The sequence below is a fragment of the Patella vulgata genome, chromosome 6, assembly GCF_932274485.2.
Source record: "Patella vulgata chromosome 6, xgPatVulg1.2, whole genome shotgun sequence".
NCBI lineage: Eukaryota > Metazoa > Mollusca > Gastropoda > Patellidae > Patella > Patella vulgata.
This window is the reverse complement of record NC_065884.2, coordinates 51,703,421-51,727,096: the sequence shown is the minus strand read 5'-3', so window position 1 is coordinate 51,727,096 and position 23,676 is coordinate 51,703,421.

Genomic DNA, 23,676 nt, shown 5'->3' with positions numbered 1-23,676 from the left:
GTGGAAGTGGCCCTATATAAATCCATAATAATAAAAAAAATATAATAATAATATTTCAGAAGAAAGGGCACGTTTGCGGAAGGGAGGGCACACAGTCACTCCATGGCCGATATCGGATTCGAACGTTATCAAACATTTCCGGATTCTTTTGTTTCTTGCATTTATGAGGGTAGGTGGCTTCTGACTTTAGCTTGTTATTGTTGTTTATCCACAGATTTGGACAACGAAATCCACAGGAGAGTGCTCTAAATCTCATCTACGTCGATGTAATTTTCAAAATTTTCCAGGCAACTACCATGAACCCCGTCGTTGCGTGGAATACTCACACTGATACACGCACAGGTAATTTTTCAGAATGAAGGATACTATTTCAGAAGATAGGGTACTATAGGGCACGAAGTTACAATATAAATTATAGCTGTTATAATTATCTTTTTTTATGTCTTTCCTGTGTTTTACTAATTATCTTACTTTTATTTTAATAAATTTTTATATTCTATACCCTTGTCTGTATGGTGATGTTTTAAGAATTTTAAATGTACGTGCCTTTCCTATTGTATGTTGTACCTTACCTGTATATCCTTTTTGTATTTATGTTTTTCTATTTTCATATTTGCTTTTATATCTATATTGTAAAGCGCACAGGAGCACATTACTGTGGAAGTGGCCCTATATAAATCCATAATAATAAAAAAAATATAATAATAATATTTCAGAAGAAAGGGCACGTTTGCGGAAGGGAGGGCACACAGTCACTCCATGGCCGATATCGGATTCGAACGTTATCAAACATTTCCGGATTCTTTTGTTTCTTGCATTTATGAGGGTAGGTGGCTTCTGATTTTAGCTTGTTATTGTTGTTGCGTACCGGTACTCTGTATATATATATATACATGTATATTTGTCTATCAGTCACACATTTATATCATTTGCTTGATATTTAAAGACGAGAGCTAAAAGTTCCAAAGTAATAAAACTTCAGCAATGTGCATCCATAAAATTGTACCATAGAAAAACAATCCCCTCCCCATTTAAATTCATATTTACAGAACTTTTCACGTGCTTTAGGAAGAGAACCAAACGGTCCAAAAATAGTCCCGTTTCCCTGCGTTTGAAACAATTCCACCGTGGTGGTTTCTTCCAAGACTTTGTTGAGATAGTTTTCACCATGGTGTCAATACATCTAACTACAACTGGGTGAAATTCAATTAAATACTTAACAATTGATGCCATGTATGAGCATTTTTCTTTGACAATATAAAGGCCACCTTGAAATACGAAAGTATTTAGCAACCTTTTTGGTAACGATGTACGTCAACTGTGACCTTTGTCGTAATCGTCCTAATTAATTTCTCGATTAAACAAACCGGTTAGACAAAGAAACGCTTTTAAACTTTATATACGTTTTGCGTCTAAAGCAAAGACCAAGCCATTTCATATTTGGTCATGAAAGGACCAGACAACTGTCACGCCATAACATTTTTCTGTTTACACTTGGGGCAAAGTAGACAACTAGTGTATACACAGTAAATAACTGTGTAGACGTCACATGACGTAATTTATATAGAAAATTAATTTAGACAGGAAAAAAATCAGCTTGTATAAAACGTATACAACGGAATGGTGTATTAATATCGAGGTGCAATCTAAGTAATGTATTTGGTATAGGGTTTTCTAAAAAGCATACCATGTTTCGTGCACGACACCCTTCACTAATCGTCCATAAATTTGACGATAAGATTTTGGGTACAACATAACCGCGCGGCAAGTGACGACATCCGATGCTAGGTTTGCATACAACAGTTTAAAAAAGATGTATATTTTTATTCATTAAATGACCAGGTGTTCCAGAAAGCGCTACGATTTAGTCCTGTGATTACTGATAACTAAATGGAGCTATGATTTAGTCTTGTGGTTACTAATAACTGAATGGAGTTATGATTTGGTCCTGTGGCTACTGATAACTATAAATGGAGTTATGATTTGGTCCTGTTGTTATTGATAACTAAATGGAGTTATGATTTGGTCCTGTGGCTACTGATAACTATAAATGGAGTTATGATTTGGTCCTGTTGACAAAACTTTCTCCGCTCCTTTCGATGAGATTTTTAACTTGGGCATTCCCTGCTAAGACACTATGTCTCAAATTAAACTGGACCAAAGCTTAATCCATACGGCTTCCTCCAGTAAGTTTCTTAGGAAACATCCTTGTCTACGATATCACCTTAGGTGGAAGTGGACGTAAAACCCCAGAAACGAACGAACGGTCCTGTTGTTATTGATAACTAAATGGAGCTAATGATTTAGCCCTGTGATTACTGATAACTAAATCGATCTAATGATTTAGTCCCGTGGTTACTGATAATTTAGTCTAATGATTTAGTCCCGTGGTTACTAATAACTAAATGGAGCTAATGATTTAGTCCTGTTGTTACTGATAACTAAATGGAGCTAATGATTTAGTCCTGTTGTTACTGATAACTAAATGGAGCTAATGATTTAGTCCTGTTGTTACTGATAACTAAATGGAGCTAATGATTTAGTCCTGTGGTTACTGATAACTTAATGGAGCTATGATTTAGTCCTGTGGTTACTCATAACTAAATGAAGCTATGATTTAGTCCTGTGGTTACTCATAACTAAATGGAGCTATGATTTGGTCCTGTGGTTACTAATAACTAAATAGAGCTATGGTTTGGTCCTGCAGAGAGTCACGGGCCCTGAGTTATGTATTGTTAGGTATGTTACCAAATGGTTTCATTTCTTCTAGAAGGAGTAGCCATTCTATGCCTCGTGTGATGCACCCATAGTACGTATAACTAAAAGAAGCAATGGGATTGACTTTCATTTCAAAAGCTACTGAGTAGAATTTAGATAAGCACAGGACCATGAAGGACATCGATCTATTCTTTACGCATGGTAGTCCGAATATCGATGAGTTTTGGGGGATATACATGAGCACCATCTTCTATAGACGGCCTGGCCTCGCTTTAACTCCGTACACCAAGCTAGATCTTGTAAAACTCCCAGTGGTTGCCTGATAAACCCGGGGTCAACCCTATTGTGTTATGGTGTGATGAACGGATGAAAAGTAAACAATGCGGATTTGGCATTAATAATTACTGCTATGTGTATTTGTATCCACCATAAAGTTATTATAATTAATGATTCATTTAATCATCTATTCCATGCTACACCCAATATGCACATTGAAAGAACCACGTTATTCCGGTAGACCAATATTTAATTAAAAGCTAAAAGCTACTAAAAGCTGTAATTATTTACTGTCGCTTATAGTAATTTATACCGCTTTTTTTATTAAAAAAGATTAATATTGCAGTAAGGATTATTGCGTTTCATAAAGGAAGTACAAACGATAATAACTATACGTGCTCTATACGTGCTCTTATCTAAATTATAATATATTGTTTATAAGAAATAATTTTATTACAAATTATTTACAAAAGTTCCAATCGTCTCTAATTAATTGTTTGCGCACTTTTTGTATCAGCCCGTGGTAAAATATCAGGGAGCCGCGGTGGCTCAGTAAGTAAGACTTTGGCTTGGTAACCTGGAGTTCACATGTTCGATCATGGCGTTGTCCGAAAAAGCTCATCAGGGTGGGTGGTCGAATAGTTAGCGCGTGCGCGTTGTATCATAAGGTCTGCCATTGAGTCAACTGGCGTGGTTTCGATTCCCCTGCTGTACGTGACAAGGAGTAGGGTCGCCTTTCCAACCTCGAGAGTTTTCTCCGGGTCCCCCGGTTTCCTCCCACTGCTAAAGATCCCTACGCACAAGCGAATCATTGAAATAAAATTGAACCATATGTTTGTCCTGATATGACCTTGTTTGTGTCGAGTGGACGTTAAACTCCATCTCTATCCAGAAATATTAGAACAGCCGTAAAGCTGCACTACTTTGTTTCACGGTAAACGATGAAAAGATAAAAGGTATGCCGACACAAACTGATTTCAACACTGGTTTAATAACAATTTTAAAGTACTTTTCGTCCGTCTTGGGACTATTCATAAATAATGTCATTGTATAAATATGGACAGTATAGTATATTTTAATATTTATACATTATTTAAATTGTCTATGGTTACATAGTATATCGTTAACTAATAGAAAACATGTACTCACATGGTGTTAATCTGTAGCGGTTTATTTCCACGAAGGCGCAGTTATTGACCGTAACGGATTAAAGGAGGTCGTTTTCGACGGCTTCGTGGGAATCCATCTTTCAGGGATTAAAATGAATTAAAAATGTAACAATGGAGTTATAGATTGTTATGATAAGAATTTACACTTTCATAATCCCCAATGTGACTAATTAACTAACATTTTAACATGTTTGGCATATGACTTTAAGAAATAAAAACAAATTAATTCAATTTCGACAAATGAGACACCCTGTCTAAATACTGGACTAAAAGTAATTCCGTTTATTCGTGTCTACGTTTTAATTCCTGGAGCTGGCTTTGGATTTGGGCATATTTATGGCTCTTCCTTGGTGGTTCCTGTCACCCGGCATACTGTACGATTCTAATATTTCATTAATATTTTGCTCTTGTTGTAAAAATGCGATCATTTAAAAAACAAAATCGGATGAGCTTTAACAACTAGCTTCCAGCAGGGAACCAACGCCCTGTTCCAAGACTCGCATAGATTGTTAGTGTGAGACCCACCAACAAGTGTTGTCAGATGAACGTTTCAGAGTTCTGCTGGGAATAGGGGTGGTATAGGAGATTTTAAATTGTAGTGCCATAACTTCACTTGAGATTGATCAAATAATCGCATTTCACTTGGATGATTACAATAACTGAGGCTATGTTATTCCTAGTAAAAAGCAGATTATGTTATGTTGATTGTGTGCTCAATTTATTGTCCTAGTTGGTCATCATATTTTTTTTTTTAAATAATAATTTTTTATTTTTCAAATATTTATTTTTAAATAATAATAAATAAATGAAATAAATTAATAAAAAATAAATAAATAAAAATGGGGCGTTTTGTCCCTTTTTAATTAAAGTCCAAGGGGGTTATGACCTAAGGGGTTTTGATCAAGGGGGTTTCGACCTAGGGGGTTTTGACCGGAGGGGGTTTTGACACGGACCTGGGTTTTGACTCTCTTATTATTAACACAAGGTACTATTTTTATGTATACACAATTACTGAGTTTAATACTAGGCGACGTTTCGACGAGGATACTCTCATATTTATCAAGCAAATTCTTTCAAATCGATTAATGCTGATTGATTTCACTCTATATTTCTTTAGCTGACCAAAGTGCATGACCTTCTCTTTTCAACAATGAGTCGCAGGGTTTCTATGGATTAATAAAAGTAAGACAGAACGGACCCATTGAAGACTAAAATTGATTATCCATGTTAATAAAAACACATAAAAAGCACGACTGTAGTACTGCATCGAGAAAAAAAAATCACCATCTTAAAAGTGGCTTTTATTCTTGTACACGATGGACAAGTCAACGTCACATTTATTGACCCTTTTCTTGTCAACGAGCCCATAACATTATTCAAGTAGGCTGCTAAGTTAACGAAACAAGGGGCAGACGAAAACACTATTGTCTCAACATATACACGACAGGAATATTAGAATCTGGATATTTCAAAGTGCTCTGTTAATACCGCCATGATTGTGATTGACATTCATTGTAATTTAAATAGATAATTTCGCAACATGTTCCATAGTAACAGCGAATGATAGTGGTTTAAATGAAACTTTCTAGAAGGAAACCTACGCATTCTTGGTTTTAAAATATCCACACTGTTATTTGTTTATTTAATTTTGGGGTTTTGTTTTTTACAGGCATTTTGCCAAGTGAGATGTGACGGTTTGGCATAGTTCCTTACGCATGAAACATAGTTGAGCCATCCTTAGAAACATACGTATCTATCCATACGGTATACCTATATTTTATATATAAACTTTATGTTAGATTGCCTTTCTACAACTCTAACTATGTATATTAATATTTTTTATTTTTTAAATTGTATTAATATTTATATTTAAACAGTCATCATGTTAACTTACCAAGACCATAATCAACTCTCGATGCAATCGCATAATCAAGATCTTCAACGGATTTAAGTATGCTAAGCGGTTTTTCGTTTAACGTAAAATTGGATAATCAAGACCCCGTTAATTATCGTAACGATGGTAGCAATGACAATCGATGCTACACTGTTCTTGTAACGGCGATAACTATATAAGCCCCGAGTGAAGTAATTTGATTAAAATTTGCAACATATTCCCGTTTCATTATCTATTTTTAAAAACTTTTATAGCTAGGATTGTCAGCTCTTTATCTAATCTTACATAATGCCCATTTAATAAGTTGATATTTTGCTAAGTTATATTAAAATGTGTTATTTTAATAGAAAGAGAATTGGGGTTTAACGTCCACTCGACACAAACTAGGTCATTTCAGAACTAGTTATTTTAATAAGTTGTATTGTATTAATATTTGTTATTTGATAAGTTGTAAAAAAATATTTTGTTATGAAGTAAGTTTTAATACTTTATATTTTTCCATTGGTATTAATATTCTACTCTCAGGTAAACGTATACAGAAATATGAGGTTTTTAGAAAGAAAAAACTAATTTCATCTTAGCTAGCGCTTTTACCCATGTATGCGTTAAGATTAAAGTGTTAATAAGTTTATGTCAAAATGAATATTATGTTGTTATCCAGCCTTTAATTAATCATACTAATTGCACAATAAATATATTAGTTTAGACATTTTAACAGTTTAATAATCTCTCTCTCTATATATATATATAACCGCTCCCAAAAGCTTCTTTTGTTTATCTCGCATAGCGATGTTTTTTGTTAAATATTAATAAGTACTATGTGGTTCGAAACTAATTTAGGCAATAGAGTTTTCAATACTTATTTGAGAACATTTGGTAGGTTTTCGGATACAGTTAGCTGTAAATTCCACCAAAAATTTGGCCACAAGCGCTACTTGTTCTCCCTGTTCTTCTTCTGCGGGGCGATGCTCTTGGAAAAAAAGCTCCAGACTCCCCCATTTCAAGTACGACCAATAGGTCCGACGTGAAACTTAATTGGCATGAATTGTTTCTTTGACAATTGCTGCCACAGGAGTAGGAACTGGTCCCCAAGCTCTATTCATCTCGTTGTTATTCTTGAATAGAATTGCATTTAAAATCGACGCCTTCTCGTATTATCAACACATAATATAGCATTTGTAGTACTAGGGTCTTTGCGACCATATTGTATCTTTAACTATTTATTGGATTCACATATTGTAGAGAAGTCATATCCCACGCAACTCAAATTAAATTTATATATAAAACAGTGATAATTTGGTAAAAACACTGGTTATGTCATTTCCGTTGTCAAAATATCCATTAAATACTATCTTGTTTATGACGTGTTTGGTAGACCAAATAAGGCAATGTTCTCCTCTCGGTCTTTGGGCTATGGAGGATGTTTATTCCATATTTAGGAATTAGACCAAGGTCAGTCTATGACATGAAGAAATTAGGGGGTTATAAAAGAGGGCGTTGAGCGAAATTCATTAGAGCTCACACAGTCTGCCAGAGCCGCCATCAAAAGCTATATACACTTTATTGAGAACGAGGAGCATTGTATAAACGACTTAACCCCTAGTTGTAATTTCTTACTTCTTCCAAATGGTTCCAATATACAAAGATTGGACATAGTCTAAAAGTTAAGACCAACTGCAGATTTCGTCTTGGCCGTGAGATGTAAATAGGGTTAGGGCACGTGATTGTTGATGAGATTGTGGGGTCTAGGGTTAGCGCTAGTCCTGTTTACATCTCATGACGCTTGACTACATCTGCAGTGTTCCTCAACATTTAGAACTTACCCATGGATTGGATCCACATGGTGAAATTTCACGGCTAACCTGTTCAATACAACCCGGCCAACCTGTTCAATACAACCCGGCCCTTACTCTTTGTTCTGATCTCACCCAGTATACTATAAAAGTTATTATATTTCCACATATAACTGACATGTTATGATATTCTATTATCAGATGATATTTGATTCCTAGTTAATAAATAAAACACCCATTAACGTTATTTGAATAGTAGGATTAATGAAGGTAAATAGATCTATCCAATATTAACTACTCCTAATAGAGACAACTACCAAGGGAACTACCAAGGCCTACCTAAATTGACGTCGGAGCTCAGCCAGGGGTTTATAAATTATATTCTACGTTCGAAAATAAACGAATTTCCCCCAGGTTTATTTCAAACTTCAAAGTCGCACAATAAATTCAAGGGTGAATTAAGAACAGCTTTATGAAACATGCATCGAGGCGTATGGGGCTCATTCAAAGTTAAAGGTTGACGTAAGAAATGGGAATTCCGAATGGAAGATCTTTTAATATGCATGACAATTTTGATCATTTCAGGCTCAGGTCAACCGAAAGGAGTAGTTACCGAGATATACGCGTGGGCGTGTCATGTGGTCACCAATGTCCGTCGGTCCATCCGTCCACAATTTGCGAAAACCTTGTGAACGCGAGAGGCTACAATTTTTAAGGATAAAATTTGAATGAAGCCTTAGTGTCTTAAGAGGGAGAACTCTACCGAAAACTTTGTGAACGTGATAGAGCCTACGGCATTTTTTACATTATCTTGTCTAGCATACTGCAATACTGAATATTCGCTAGTACGCTACAGTCGATGCGACTTAATGAGCCCCAAATGATAACTTTTTTCCTTCTGCAAATTAAAATCTGAAACATTTTTTTAAGCATTAGAAAAAAATAAATTACGGTGTTTCAAGTAGATGTAGGAAAAAAATATTTCCTATTCAGTGTAAAAAGGTATGTAAAATGAGTAAAAGGCACAATTCTGCCTAGTCTCGGGCACCCAGAACCCCATAGTCTTCAACGTGTGGAGGGTCTGGGACCGTTGTAAATTGCCCATGCGTAACCGGGAGTTTGGTTTTTAATATGGGTGATTATCCAGTATCTTTGGCCAAGTCAAGTAAGAGTTGCGCCCCTTCCCGCAATAAATCCCATAATTATTGCATTAATATAAACAAACATAAATCGTGACGACGAATTAGGATTAATTTTAAAAAAAAACCCATATATATGGCCCATGAAGAAAGAAATTTTACAATAAAAAGTGTTGGATATTGAACTTGCAACGCAAACATGGCATTCTTAAATTAATTTCATGGGCGTCAACATCTTGTTTTAGGACTAGTTACCTCCCTTAGATATTGTCTATGATAATATAAAAGACCGGACAATCTAGCCAATGACCTTGTCTACGATATCACCTTAGGTGGAAGTGGACGTAAAACACCAGAAACGAACGAACGAGCCAATGACCTATTATTCTTAAATATTGACAACGTATCTGACGTCACATGATAAAGCAGTCATCTTTTATAGAGCTATTAGTCTTTGCAATACCTCTGTGAAACAGACAGGGTCAGTGTATATCACGCGCCATATTGTTTTGACTCGGTGAAGACATTCCTTCGTTCATTATCTCACAAAACTCACTACATGTAACGCTCTCCTTCCGTTTTATTGCAGACTACACTTTATTTAATTCTTATACAACCCCGAATATCACTAAATTGGTCATTTCATTGTGTATAAATCCAACTTCAAGCGATATCAATTTCTAAATACTAACTGTTGTATCTGAAGGTGTGGTGTTTGGGGAACCTCTTATTTCTGATTGGTTAATGCAAATATAGTTTTCGTTAGTTACAGTCTAGATCAATCAGCCCCTTCGTTAAACTATCCGTTGTACCAGATTTTGCCAGGAACTGGGTAATAAAACAAAAGGGAATTCCCATGACCCAGCATTAGTGTCACCACGAAGCTGGTATTTACAAAGCGACAGCGCTTGAAGTCGGATTTGTAAATAGTAACGCTATGAAATTACCAATTTAGTGATATTGGGACTTGAATTAAACAAAGTGTATTCTGCAATAAAATAGGAGAGTGTAACATGTGGTTTAAACATATTTTATTGCAAATAATTTACAAAGGGATTAGGACAATTTATAGAAATTAAGAACCTTCTTCCAGTGAATATGATAATATAATATAGTATGCTGATGGAAAAACAAACATTTAACAAACACTACATACAGCTATATACACGTATCTATAATTACTATCATCTATTTTTTGTTTTGATGATAAACTATAATGATAAATATGTGTGTATCTATACAATATGATAAATATGAGTGTACTAGAAGGATACCCGGCTTCGCTCGGGGGTCATAACTCCGAAACCGGAAGTGGTAGACTAACGCCACCTGGCCTATGTTACCCCCGGTCCGAGCTACCCCTATACTCCAAATTTCAGACTCGGGACAGACCTAGTGTAGCCGCCAACCCCGAACAGACCGGCTTCGCTCGGGGGGTCATAACTCCGAAACCGGAAGTGGTAGACTAACGCCACCTGGCCTATGTTACTCCCCGGTCCGAGCTACCCCTATACCCCAAATTTCAGACTCTGGGCAGACCTAGTGTAGCCGCCAACCCCGAACAGACAGACAGACAAACAGACAGACAAACGACAGTCACAAATATTAGTATATAGATAGATAGATAGATGACTGTGAGGATGTACATTAATCAATAAACAATTAAAACCAAGTTTAAAATTTACTATTAAAACGTTTTGTGCTGGAAATATAACGTTGAAATATTTTCTTGTTTAAAATGCTCGGCAAAACAGGGCTCCCGTTTAATAAGATATTTAATACCTGTTCAAAAGGAAGAATATTAAGATAATTCATATCGAACATTAGCACATCTCTTTGAGCGGTATAAATGGGACACGTCTTTTCCACTGACGTTTTACAAGAACATAGAGGAGTGTCAATAATGTTTGATTGAAATAGGTCATTATTAAGGCTACTTGATGAATGACGGAGTCAGTTAAGAAGAATTGTTAGTTTACTAATGCCAATGTTTATATAATATGGTGTCGGAAATTCAATTGAAATAGATTTTTTGAAATTGAAATATGAATTGGCATTCTTTTTATCAGTTAATCGATAGTTTTAGGAAAAAAAGATTGTTTTTTAAGACTTAGTTTACAAAGAGGAATCGATATATTATCTTGATTCCTTAGATTTAATGGTATATTATTTATATAAGGAACTAAATCTGATAAGTCTGTGGGACAATGACTGTTTATTATTTTCCAAAGTAAAGGAAGTCTGCGGATTTTTCTGAAATCTGATAGTTTTGGCCACCCAGTTTCGAAATACCAAGTTGATCTCGGTGTGTAAATTGTGCATCCTGTGACAATTCTTGCTGCTTTAAATTCCAATTTATAGATATTGACATTTGCACAGGAATTCCAAACTTCGCATTCTAATATAGATCTAATTAAGCCTTTATACAACTTATTTAAGGATGATTGTGATCAAATATATTTTACTTTTCTTAAACGAAATGGTTTTAAAGGTGCTTGTTTTAGGATATTATCTATATTTGAAAATTCCACTTTGCATCACTATTAAAAAGTACCCCTAAATGATTATGATAATATGAGTTAATTAGAAAGGTTTTATGAAATTTAATATTAAATGGATAACAAATGCTTTTATTTGTAAATACAAGTAAGGATTTTTTTTTCAGGATTAAAAGTAATCAACCATTTTTTGACCATGTATACAAGATATCCAGATCCGAATTTAAGTTATTTATAATGTTATTGGTAGATATATTAGTTGAATTTAGTGACGTGTCGTCTTCAAATAATCTAGAAGTGCTTATTAGACCTTCATATAATATGTCATTTATAGAGATAAGAAAAAGTAGCGGACCAAGAACAAAACCTTGTTAATTCCCTACTAACATTAGATTTTTCCAAAGCAGTCAGTCTTGATTCAATAAATCCAATATTTCTCCTCTTAGATGCTGTTCAAATTATCGGATAATTTTCCATTAACAGACGTATTATATTTTCTATGAAGGGCAATATGTTAGAAAGGCTATTTTTATAGTCTATTCTTCAACCCTTCTTAAATAATGTCACTATTATTATTGCCCGCGTCAGTGTCATCATGATCCGTTACCTTAGGGACAATATTGTGCCCCCTCTTCCTGGTACCCTTGCCTGGTTCCAACCAAATCCAGCAATATTAAAAACCAATCGCACTCAATGTACGTACGATCACTTCTTGCTGCTGGTTGGCTCTCAGTGGGACAGGGAACCATTCAACGTCAGTCCTTTATCGCATGTACCCTATGCATTTTCAAAGGATGAAGGAATGGTAGTGGTGTTAAACTTATATATATATAATTGGAATTAAAGATGGCAAAATAAAACTACATTTTTAAGCTAACGTTTTCGCCGCGATAGAGGCTCTTCGGGCATTTATTAAACAATAATATGTAACCATATAGCCAATTAAAACCACAGTGTTACTATGTAAATATTAAAATATACTATATTGTCAATCTTTATACAATGACATCATTTATGAATAGTCCAAAGACTATAGTTGAAATAAGTTTGTGTCGGCATACCTTTTATCTTTTCATCGTTTACCGTGAAAAAAAGTAGTGCAGCTTTACGGTTGTTCTAATATTTCTGGATATATATATGTTTTAAAAAGTATTCCCTGATTGCCCAACCACCACCTCGCACTATAACACAACACCCCCAAAACCCAGAAAAATCAACGTATCAAACAATGCTTTAAATAATACAATCACAAATAAAAGAAATGAAAAAATAAAAAAAGAAATTAATGAGCTGGCAGTAGCATTGAATTGATAATTGTCGGAACCTTCAATTACTGTTTATTGTCGGAACCATCAACTGATAATTGTCGGAACCATCAACTGATAATTGTCGGAACCTTCAATTACTGTTTATTGTCGGAACCATCAACTGATAATTGTCGGAACCTTCAACTGATAATTGACTTGTCAGGCTTCCATTTGTATTACAAATACTCTTAAGTGCTTTTCCTCTGTTTGACAATGATAAATGGAGCCAATCACGAATTATACTAATTAGCCATTCCACAAGAAAACCATGTAGAAGGTTCGAAGGTGGGGGTCAGCCGATTGAGTTTATTTTCACGGGGTTGGGTTGACCCATCGAGCCTACTCCGCACCAAAAATCGCCATTTTCAGGTCAAATATCGACCATTTTTGTCGCTTTGCTACAGCAATTGCTACAGTTAATCGACCAATGGCCAACTAGATTTTGGTTGATGATAGTCGTGATCTCACCCTACCATATAATGGCCACCCAACTGAACCTCTCTTTCCATAGGTGTGATGAGATTACACAACATACGCATTTGCAGGTACCTGAATTATATCCTTTCTTCAAATTGCGATAACTCCACTGAAGCAGGGTTTGCATAAAAATGAAAATCATTTTATTTGTACCTTGACCAGTTCTAACAACATACAAAATAAAATCGTTTTCAACTAACCTTCAACAGTATGAAAATTTTGTGTCGAACGTTACCAAAAACATTAGTCCCCGCCCCCGATACTTTTCGTGGCTTCTAACTCCTCTAACTCATTTGGTTTCCAATATTTTCTAATGAGATATGGTTTGTCGACAGAGCAAGGTACGAACTACAAACTGTATCCCGTATGGAATGACCTTGCGATTGAAGGTCACGGTTATGGTCAAATAGGGATAAAAATGAAAATCATTTTATTTGCAGCTTGACCATTTCGTTGTAATTGTTTTTTCAGACATTTTGTTACTAGGGTTTAATGTTTCAGAGAGCGTAATTTGCCAAAAATGTCTGTACCACTTCCGGTTTCTGAGTTATGGGTCGGGAAAACATCTTCCCGGTTGCTGGAAATGCTAGAAAGGTGTGTAAAAGAGCTGTTCTGAGCGGGACCCTTTTATGTGGAACACTGAGAGAAAATGAAAGAGATATAAAGCACCATCAAACAAAACTTTTTCTCTTTAATCACCGACTGCATAGTATCAGAATACGCGTTTATACTAGAAATAATTAGAAACAGGCTGCATGTTTGTCAAACCAGTTCAGTACACCACCGTTGGCACTGTTCAATAATTCTTGATCGGACACGGCGCCTAGATGTCATTATTAATGCTGCCTCTTCGTTTTGGACATCAGTGCGTCTGACGTTGAGTCTATTGGAGGATGAGACAGGGGATGGCCAGCTTTTTGTTGAGCGGCTAGACGAGAAAAGTAGCTTGTTATCTGTTGTGTCGCGAGCCACTCTTTCTTGCCGAACTTGCCTTACAATTTCTTCCCAACATTGGCTGGAATTTGCTTCTTGTCGGTGTTTACTCCAAGCATAAACTGTTGAAATAAGATTTTATTATAAGGCTTCTGAGTCACGTCGCCTAGGTGTTGCTCTTCTCAAAGCCCATCCGGGTTCCAAATCTGGTACAGTTAGCTCGGAAGTAGTAGTGGTTTTACTGGTACTTTCACTTGATGAAATAGTGTCTGTTCTAGTTGACGTGATGTCGCCACTAAATTTAGCCGCCCATTTCCTGCCCATTGAATCTAGTTTAGTTTCTTTCACTGGTCGAAAGAGGTGTTTCCCATGAGAAAGATGATTCTTCAGTTCCTCTTGTGAACGGAAAACTTTAACACAAGACGCATCATTACAGACAATGTCTATATTTGATTCCTCGTGAGATGCTGAAGGAAGCGATCCGTCTGTGAAGCGTGGAGAAGTATACGGTGTAACACTGGCATTGGTCGATCCCTGAACACCACCGGTTGTCACTAAATCTACAAGTGAAACTTCACGAGGTTATCCGATTTTTTATGCTCGCCAAGCACGAACTGAATTTTGCTCAAAAACAAAATTTGTGAATGAGGTTATCCCTGCCCAAGTTAGGCTTGCAGCCATTGATTTTTCATCCAAAACTACGACCGATGCATAGCAGCCACACACTCCACCGTACGATTCTAGAGCAGTCTGAACTTCGTTCCCTTCGCATCATACGTGCTTTCATCTGTGCGATTTTTCTGTCGCACAAGTCTTCTGAAAAATTATACTCCTTTATTTTTTATACCAGATAGTGTTCAAAGTGAAGGCAGTGATATGAGAAGCGTGGCAGAATGATAGGCACTCAGCGTTGTCAAAACGCAAAAATGCTTCGTCAATGTGGTAAACGACTTTTCAGTTCCACCAATGAGGCCTCTAATACTAACAATACAGCGAACCAATCCCACGAGCAGTTGTCAATCAAATGTACGAAACAGTGTACCTGCAAGAGAATTGCCAGGCATTAGTACCACATAAGTTGTACAATATTGTAACTTCAGTCACGAAAGACAATAGAAGACCAGTGGCGGCCAGGCAGAATACACCCACATTTTGCAAGAGATGGATAGAGAACAGGCTAAACAAAAAGCGATTTTTCGTACAATCAGGGGCCATAATTCAGGAAGTTACGATCCGATATGCTCAAATATTGAAAGGAACCAAGATCTTTGGGTTATAAACTTATATTTCAAGTTTCATCAAAATCAGAAGAAAATTGTCACCTCTAGAGGGTCCACAACCTTGATATACAATATTTTTTACGCTATTTGAGTACATTTTGTCTGTCAGTTTTGGTCCGATTTTTACGAAATTCGAATTCAATCACCCTTAGGGTGTAACAGTGATATATTAAAACGGTTTTTGAAATCGGATAAAAATTATAACCTCTATAGGGTCATCAAGCTAAAAAGGGGCCATAATTCAGGAAGCTACGGTCCGATATGTACCAATATCGAAAGGAACCGAGATTCATCAAAATCAGTAGACAATTGTTACCTCTAGAGAGTCCACAACCTTGATATATCATATTTTTACGCTATTTGAGAACGAGGGGCGGCCATTTTGTCTGTCAGTTTTGGTCCTATTTTTTACGAAATTCGAACTAAACCATCCTTAAGGTGTAACGGTGATATATTCAACCGTTTCTTTTTGAATCGGTTAAAAGTTATGACCTCTATAGGGACCACAAGCTAAAAACGCGATTTTTCGTACAATCAGGGGCCATAATTGAGGAAGTTACGGTCCGATATGTGCGAATATCAATATCCTAGCATCTTTAGTCAGCGCAGCCGTGATGTGCCATGGTACGCCCTTTTTCCCAAACCAATCCTGTTGGGACTCTCGGAAAGTTTTAGGCAAAAACTTCATAGCCCAATTCATGGTTATGTGGGTTTGGTTAGCGGTCATTTTGTCTAGTACGTCGGCTTTTGCACGTTCTTGATTCTTCTTTCGTAAGTGGGAGGAAACCAGAGGACCCGGCGAAAACTCGCGAGATTGGACAGGCGGTTGTACTCCTTTTCACGTTCACTCGGAGAATCGAAACCACGCCAGTTGACTCAAAGACAGACCTTATGATACAGCGCGCACGCGCTAACCATTCGGCCATCCAACCTCCTCTTTCGGGTTGGGACACGATAACTTTACCTTGACTAAGTTCGATAATAAGCATTTTCTGCTCAGTGTAAGCAGAGTGATAAGCAATTTGATTGGTCGAGACTTTGGAACACAATAACTCTCCTTCTAATTGAGGTAGAATGTTCAAACGTGGTGTTGGCATTCATTATGTGAATGCCTTGATGGAGTTCAATGATGAACATTGTCTGCTTATGGTAAGCAGAGATAAGCAATCTGATTGGTTGATGCTTTGGGTCACGATAACTTTGGCTATAATGAAGTGAGAGCGATGAAACTAACGAGTGTAGGTTCATTATATTATTACCTTGACAAAGTTCGATGGTGAGAATTTTCTGCTCAGGCTAAGGAGCGATAAGCAATTTGATTAGTCAAGACTTTGGAACATAACAACTCTGTTTTTAATTGAGGTAGAATGTTTAAACTTGATGTAGATGTTCATTAGGTGAATGTCTTGACTGAGTTTATTGATTAACATTTCGAGATGAAGCTAAGCGGAGCTAATCAATTTCATTGGTCGATGTTTGGGACAAGATAATCTTGTGTAGGGCTTGATTGCTTGATACTTTTGAAAAAAAAAATAATTGAGCGATTAATTAATATGTGTCATCTGTTTATTTTGGGATTTCGTCGGGGGACATCAGCCTCACTGTTGGCTTGTTAATATTTGTTTTCAACTGTTTTATAAACATGTCGTCTCCATGTCGAATATTTTAGACTGTCTGTGTATGCTTCATTGTATGACTGGAGTGTTTTGTCACATGCATTCATGAGCATGTGCATGTTGTTTTAAGAATATATCCATTATTTTGTGGCTTGTTCTTTTAGCAAACTATCAATTATTTGTATCTCTATGGTGCTATGTTTTAATTTTGATAATAGCCTGAGACTGTCCATTATGTAAATACAAAGAAAAATTTCGGGGCTAACGCCCCTCAGTTCTTCTTTCTATTTACACAATGGACAGTCTCAGGCCATTATCCATCACTTACATAGATTCCAAACATGATAATTTTGTTTTGTGATCCTTAAATAATTTGTTTATCCTTATTCAATATTATTTTATATGTTAATTAGTGTAATGCATTTGTTGATTCTAAAATAGTATTTAGTTGCTAGCTATATAGACGTATATTAATTAATGTAATGTATTTCATGATCAACCAGCGGCTGCCAGGCAGGATACACCCACATTTTCGAGAGGTGGATTTTTCGTACAATCAGGGGCCATAATTCAGGAAGTTACGGTCCGATATGCGCGAATATCCAACGGAACTGAGATCTTTGGGTAATAAACTTACATATCACGTTTCAACAAAATCGGATAAAAATTGTGACCTCTATAGGGTCCACAACCTTGATATACCATATTTTTACGCTATTTGAGAATGAAGGGCGGCCATTTTGTTTGTCAGTTTAGGGCCGATTTTCACGGTTTTTTTTAAATCGGATAAAAATTATGACCTCTATAGGGTCCACAAGCTAAAAACGTAATTTTTCGTACAATCAGGGGCCATAATTCAGGAAGTTACAGTCCGATATGCATGACTATGGAAGGGAACCGAGATCTTTGGGTTATAAACTTACATTTCAAGTTTCAACAAAATCGGATTAAAATTGTGACCTCTATAGGGTCCACAACCTTGATATACCATATTTTTACGCTATTTGAGAACGAAGGGCGGCCATTTTGTCTGTCAGTTTAGGGCCGATTTTCACGAAATTCGGACTCAGCCGTCCTTAGGGTGAAACGGTGATATAATAATACGGTTTTTTTTTAAATCGGATAAAAATTATGTTCTCTATATCGTCCACAAGCTAAAAACGCGATTTTTCGTACAATCAGGGGCCATAATTCAGGAAGTTACAGTCCGATATGCGCGAATATCAAAAGGAACCAAAATCTTTGGGTTATAAACTTACATTACAAGTTTCAACAAAATCGGATAACCAGCGGCTGCCAGGCAGGATACGCCCATATTTTCGAGAGGTGGATAGAGAACAAGCTAAAAAGTAAGCGATTTTTCGTACAATCAGGGGCCATAATTCAGGAAGTTACGGTCCGATATGCGCGAATATCGAAAGGAACCGAGATCTTTGGGTTATAAACTTACATATTAAGTTTCGACAAAATCGGATAAAAATTGAGAACTCTATAGGGTCCACAACCTTGATATACCATATTTTTACGCTATTTGAGAACGAACGGCGGCCATTTTGTCTGTCAATTTTGGGCCGATTTTCATGAAATTCGAACTCGGCCGTCCTTAGGGTGTAACGGTGATATAATAATACGGTTTTTTAAATCGGATAAAAATTATGACTTCTATAGGGTCCACAAGCTAAAAACGCGATTTTTCGTACAATCAGGGGCCATAATTCAGGAAGTTGGGTCCGATATGCGCGAATATCGAAAGGAACTGAGATCTTTGGGTTATAAACTTACATTTCAAGTTTCAACAAAATCGGATAAAAATTGTGACCTCTATAGGGTCCACAAGCTAAAAACGTGATTTTTCGTACAAACAGGGGCCATAATCCATGAAGTTTCGATCCGATACATGCCAATATCGAAAGCAGCCGAGATCTTTTGGAAGTAAACCTATATTTCAAGTTTGGTCAAAATCGGATAAGAATTGTGACCTGTAGAGTGTCCATAAACAAATTGTGGACGGACGGATGGACGTCCGGACAGGGGCGACGACAATATACGTCATGAAAATGTGGGCGTATAAAAATTGTAGTGGGTAGTATCCCTTTGAACAAGCAAATAGTGCGAATGTGTGGATAGTAGACAAATAATTCAATATATTATTATGCAACAACAGCACAATGAAAAATAAAAGTTAACACTTTGTAGGTTATTAGAGAGGGATACTAATGAAGACACCAATTAGTTATGATATTATTATACATTATGTACTTGTTAATGGGAAAACAAATGAACTGGAACCATTGATTAACAATAACTAAATGTGGGTGGAAATAAAGGACAGTTTATATACACAAGAGTAAACCAAATCAGATAATTAAAATGAGAATTATACATGGTTTCGTTTTTTTGGACTGTAAACATTAGTCGGATTGTTTTTCTAATACGCCAACACGTCGTCACCCAGTCCGTCCGTCCATTAACGCTTGTGAACGGGATAGAGGCTACAGTTTTTAATGGATTATTTTCAAATTTGGTGTGAAGAATTGTTGCTACGGCTTTACAAACCCTTTTGATATTCAGCGTTCGCGGCTTTCCGTTCAAGAGTTATTCCCTTATCCAAACCACCTTCTGAACGCCATAGAGGCTATAGTTTTAACGGATCTTTTTGAAGTTTTGGAACGCGACAGAATCAAATGTCTTGAAGGCATCATTTCTTATGAAATTTGGTAAATATTCCAGTTTTTCTTTCAGACAATCTGCAAGTTGCGAGACATGGCTGCTGTGTGAGTAGGCCGTAGTGCCGCTGTCCGGGCAAAATTTCCCTCATAGCACACTGTATGGCGTATGCCCGTCTTCATTAGCCCAGTTCGGAGCAGAACATTAGGACGTTAAACCCCATTTCATTTCAGTCATAAATTTATTCAATGGATCCGAACCACACTTCCCAGGAATATAGTAGACGATGGCCACTATAACATTTGTCTAACGAACGCTCCGGTCGAAGTTCAGTCTCAAATTATTGTAAATTCTGTTACCAAAGTGTAGGCTTTTGTGACCTGTCATCAAGGCTACATCCGTTTAATCATTTCAGCCCGTGGGCTTGCGTCTTTATTATTTTATGGATCAATATTTGTTTTTTTTCAAAAATAAAAAAAGAACATCGGGATGAATACATTCCATCAGTTATATTTATTGTTTGATTTCTATTAAGTTCTATGGAAAATCCGATTGGCGATACGAGATTGGTTCGTTTCATCTGGATTCATTATGATGGTTAAAAAAATCCGATTGGCGATACGAGATTGGTTCGTTGAGTTCGTTTGATCTGGATTCACTATGATGGTTACTTTTGGTTTGTTGTATTCGTTTTTATCTCTGTGACTATCTGGCTGACTGTAAAGATACTTTCTGTACAAAATAAATGATTTATTTATGAATTTATATAAAGCTTATCTTCCATTGTCACATTATCTATCTATCTATCTTGATTTACTAGATCCATTCTCACCACCATGAATGCTAAATCTCAGGTACATCTATAGGTATAGGTATAAAACAGAACCGATTTAAGGACCTTCCATTTGTTCAATATTCTTGAAAATATCTGAGACTGACACAGAGAAAACTCACCCTGTTCAGTGTTCCGCACTCACCTATTCGACAATTTTACGCCATGTAGCTACCATTTTGTTTTTAAATCCATGTCCTTAGTTTAGACGGGTTATTCCATGTCTAGGATTTTGGCGCACTCATTGAAAGTAGCACTTTTCCGGACTTCGGTTATGGCTCACGGGGTCGTGCTCACCGTGTGTTATGGTTAATCATGGAGGTGGGGAGAGAAAATAGTTAATTGTCGATTAGGCCAAGTCACTGGGGTTTTAACGTATCTTGACGAAATTTGTCGTCGGTTTGGACGAGGTGGCGTGTTATCATTATTGACGTATATCCCGATTTACTGTTGAAGACAACTCTGGACAGATTTATATAGAACTGTAGATTATTATTACGGTTTGGATCGGTACATTTTTGAGATAGACAATTTAAGCCAGGGGACCATATTAACTATTCATTCATTAAACATTTAATATTTGATAGACAGATTTTAGATTGACTTGGGATTACCATCGTGACGACATTTTAGACATTCCTCATAGTCCGTCGATCTTATGATTTAAATGACGTTTTTATCTGAATGTATTTTATAATATGAAATTTATTTACCAATGTAATATCCATTTGACCTGTGGTCTGTAATAAATACTACTGTTGTTATATCCTTAATGTGTTGTTTTACCAGTTAAAAATTAAACTAGTTACCCGATAGGCCTATTCTAGAGTTTTAGTTTATTATAAACACCCCTAGGGTAAAGAGATTTTCCCACGATAATAGTACTAAAGACTAAAATCCCGAGAGATAACTCTTTCAAATGTAATATGCATATTTCCAATTAAATCCTGCCAATCAACTCAATGGACTCAAATGATTAATGGTATTTATACAGATTTAGAGATATAGTCACTATGATCGATATTGGGTAAAAAAAAAGATTAGTGGATAATTTGATACTGCATGATTAAGTAGATGTAATCTGTTAAACACCCCGGGGATATACGGGTCTTCTGTGATTTCCCGTCGGAGTCATGATCTACTAATTATTTTATTATATATATTATGAAACTCGAATGCATAAATTCTGTTTAATTATACAATTCAAAATGACCGAAGAGACGAGTTGACTCTATTCCAGTACATTAATATTAGCCATCGCCTTTGTATCTCTTTTGCTCGATATACATATTGAAATATTATAACAAAATGCCGGTAATATCTGTTACCAGTTAAAAATATGATCATTGGGTATTTCCACCAAATATCACATGAAATTGGCATAGCTGGGCCAAATTGATCACGTGTGCGTATTTACGATTAAGCAAGTTAAAAAAAAAAGTTAAAAAGTCAAGATTACAATAGAACAAAAACACGTACCAAATACATCTACAATTTAAAGATATCATGTTTATATACTAAGCAGCAAAAGAAACGTCAGGTTGGTATGTTACTATGAATAAACGCATGGCATATAACTTGCCAATTGTTTTTATTGTATATTTGTGACCACATCTCCAACTTTACCTGAGCAAAAAAGGCTCCTTCCCAAACACAAAATTTGAACCCAGGAAATGTTCTCAAAAACGCAAACTGACTTCTGAGATGTAACTCATGGTGCACGTGCTGTTCACCGAGACCAGCCCTATAAAATGCACCCCCATACCTGGTTGATTCATTCACACTACAGCGTCAGCAGCATGCCTTGACTCACGACAGCTCAGAGGAACCAGGCACTTGGAAGACTCGACGCTGGCCACACTCCCCAAGTCGTTGCCAATTACTTCCATCCAGGTCAATGTTCGGACCATCTACAGGTTTCAACAAGCTTTCGGGCCACCAACACCACGGATGATCACCCCCGAACTGGTAGACCGAGGGTCACCACAAGGCGACAAGACCGCCATGTTGTGCGACAGCACGTGCAGAATCCCTTCACACAGGCATCTGAGACAGCACGTCAGACAGTGGGAACACACGGAAGACAAATCGTGCGCTGACGTCCCACCAGAGAGAACATCCATTGCGGTAGGCCTTACCGTGGACAGATCCTCACCCCTCGTCGTCGACATGAACGTCTACAGTTTGCCCAACATCACCAGAACTCGCGACACAGGCAATGGAGAACTGTTTTGTTCACAGATGAGAGTCGGTATTGCGTATCAACTGCAGATGGCAGGGCCAGTATATGGCGTCGATGTGACCAGGGGTGTTCTGACCAAAGTGTCATGGAACGAGACTCATTGGGAGGTCCAAGCATAATGGTTTGGGCTGGAATCGGCCTGAACCAGCGAGTGGGTCCTGTGGTGTTCCGTCCAGGGAGAGAAGGCGGCATCACAGCAGTGCGCTACATCGATCAAGCTCTCAGACCTACGTCATACCACATTTCGCACGTCATCGAAACAACGTTTTCCAGCATGACAACGCCCGTGCTCACACCGCCAGAGTTACTCGGGACTTTCTACAGCAGAACGGTGTCAACGTTATGCACTGGCCAGCCCTTAGTGCGGACTTAAACCCGATTGAACATCTTTCGGGTGAAATTCAGAGGAGACTTAATAACATTGTACCGAGATCAAACACAGCCGATGGATTGCGCAAGGCTTTTCTGAGAGTGTGGTTCCAGGTGCCAATGCCGTTCATCAACCGTCTGGTCCACTCCATGCACAGACGTTGAGCTGCTGTTATTGACACTCGCGGTGGACACACCAGATACCGATGTATAGAATGTGTACAGACTCTAAACCTTCTCGTAATGTCTTGGAATTGTGATGAATTAATCATTAATGTGTCAACGTCGCAAAAAATTGCTTTGATCCATTTAGTAAGTCGTTTTCTAGAATGATTTGATTAAAGTGCCTCTCCGATTTTGAAATCGTACTGACGGTTTTTTTTGTTGTTTAGTATAATATAACCTTCACGGTTATCCAACATGACACTACAGAAAATTTCTAATCGCCTTTACTATTTTCATGCAA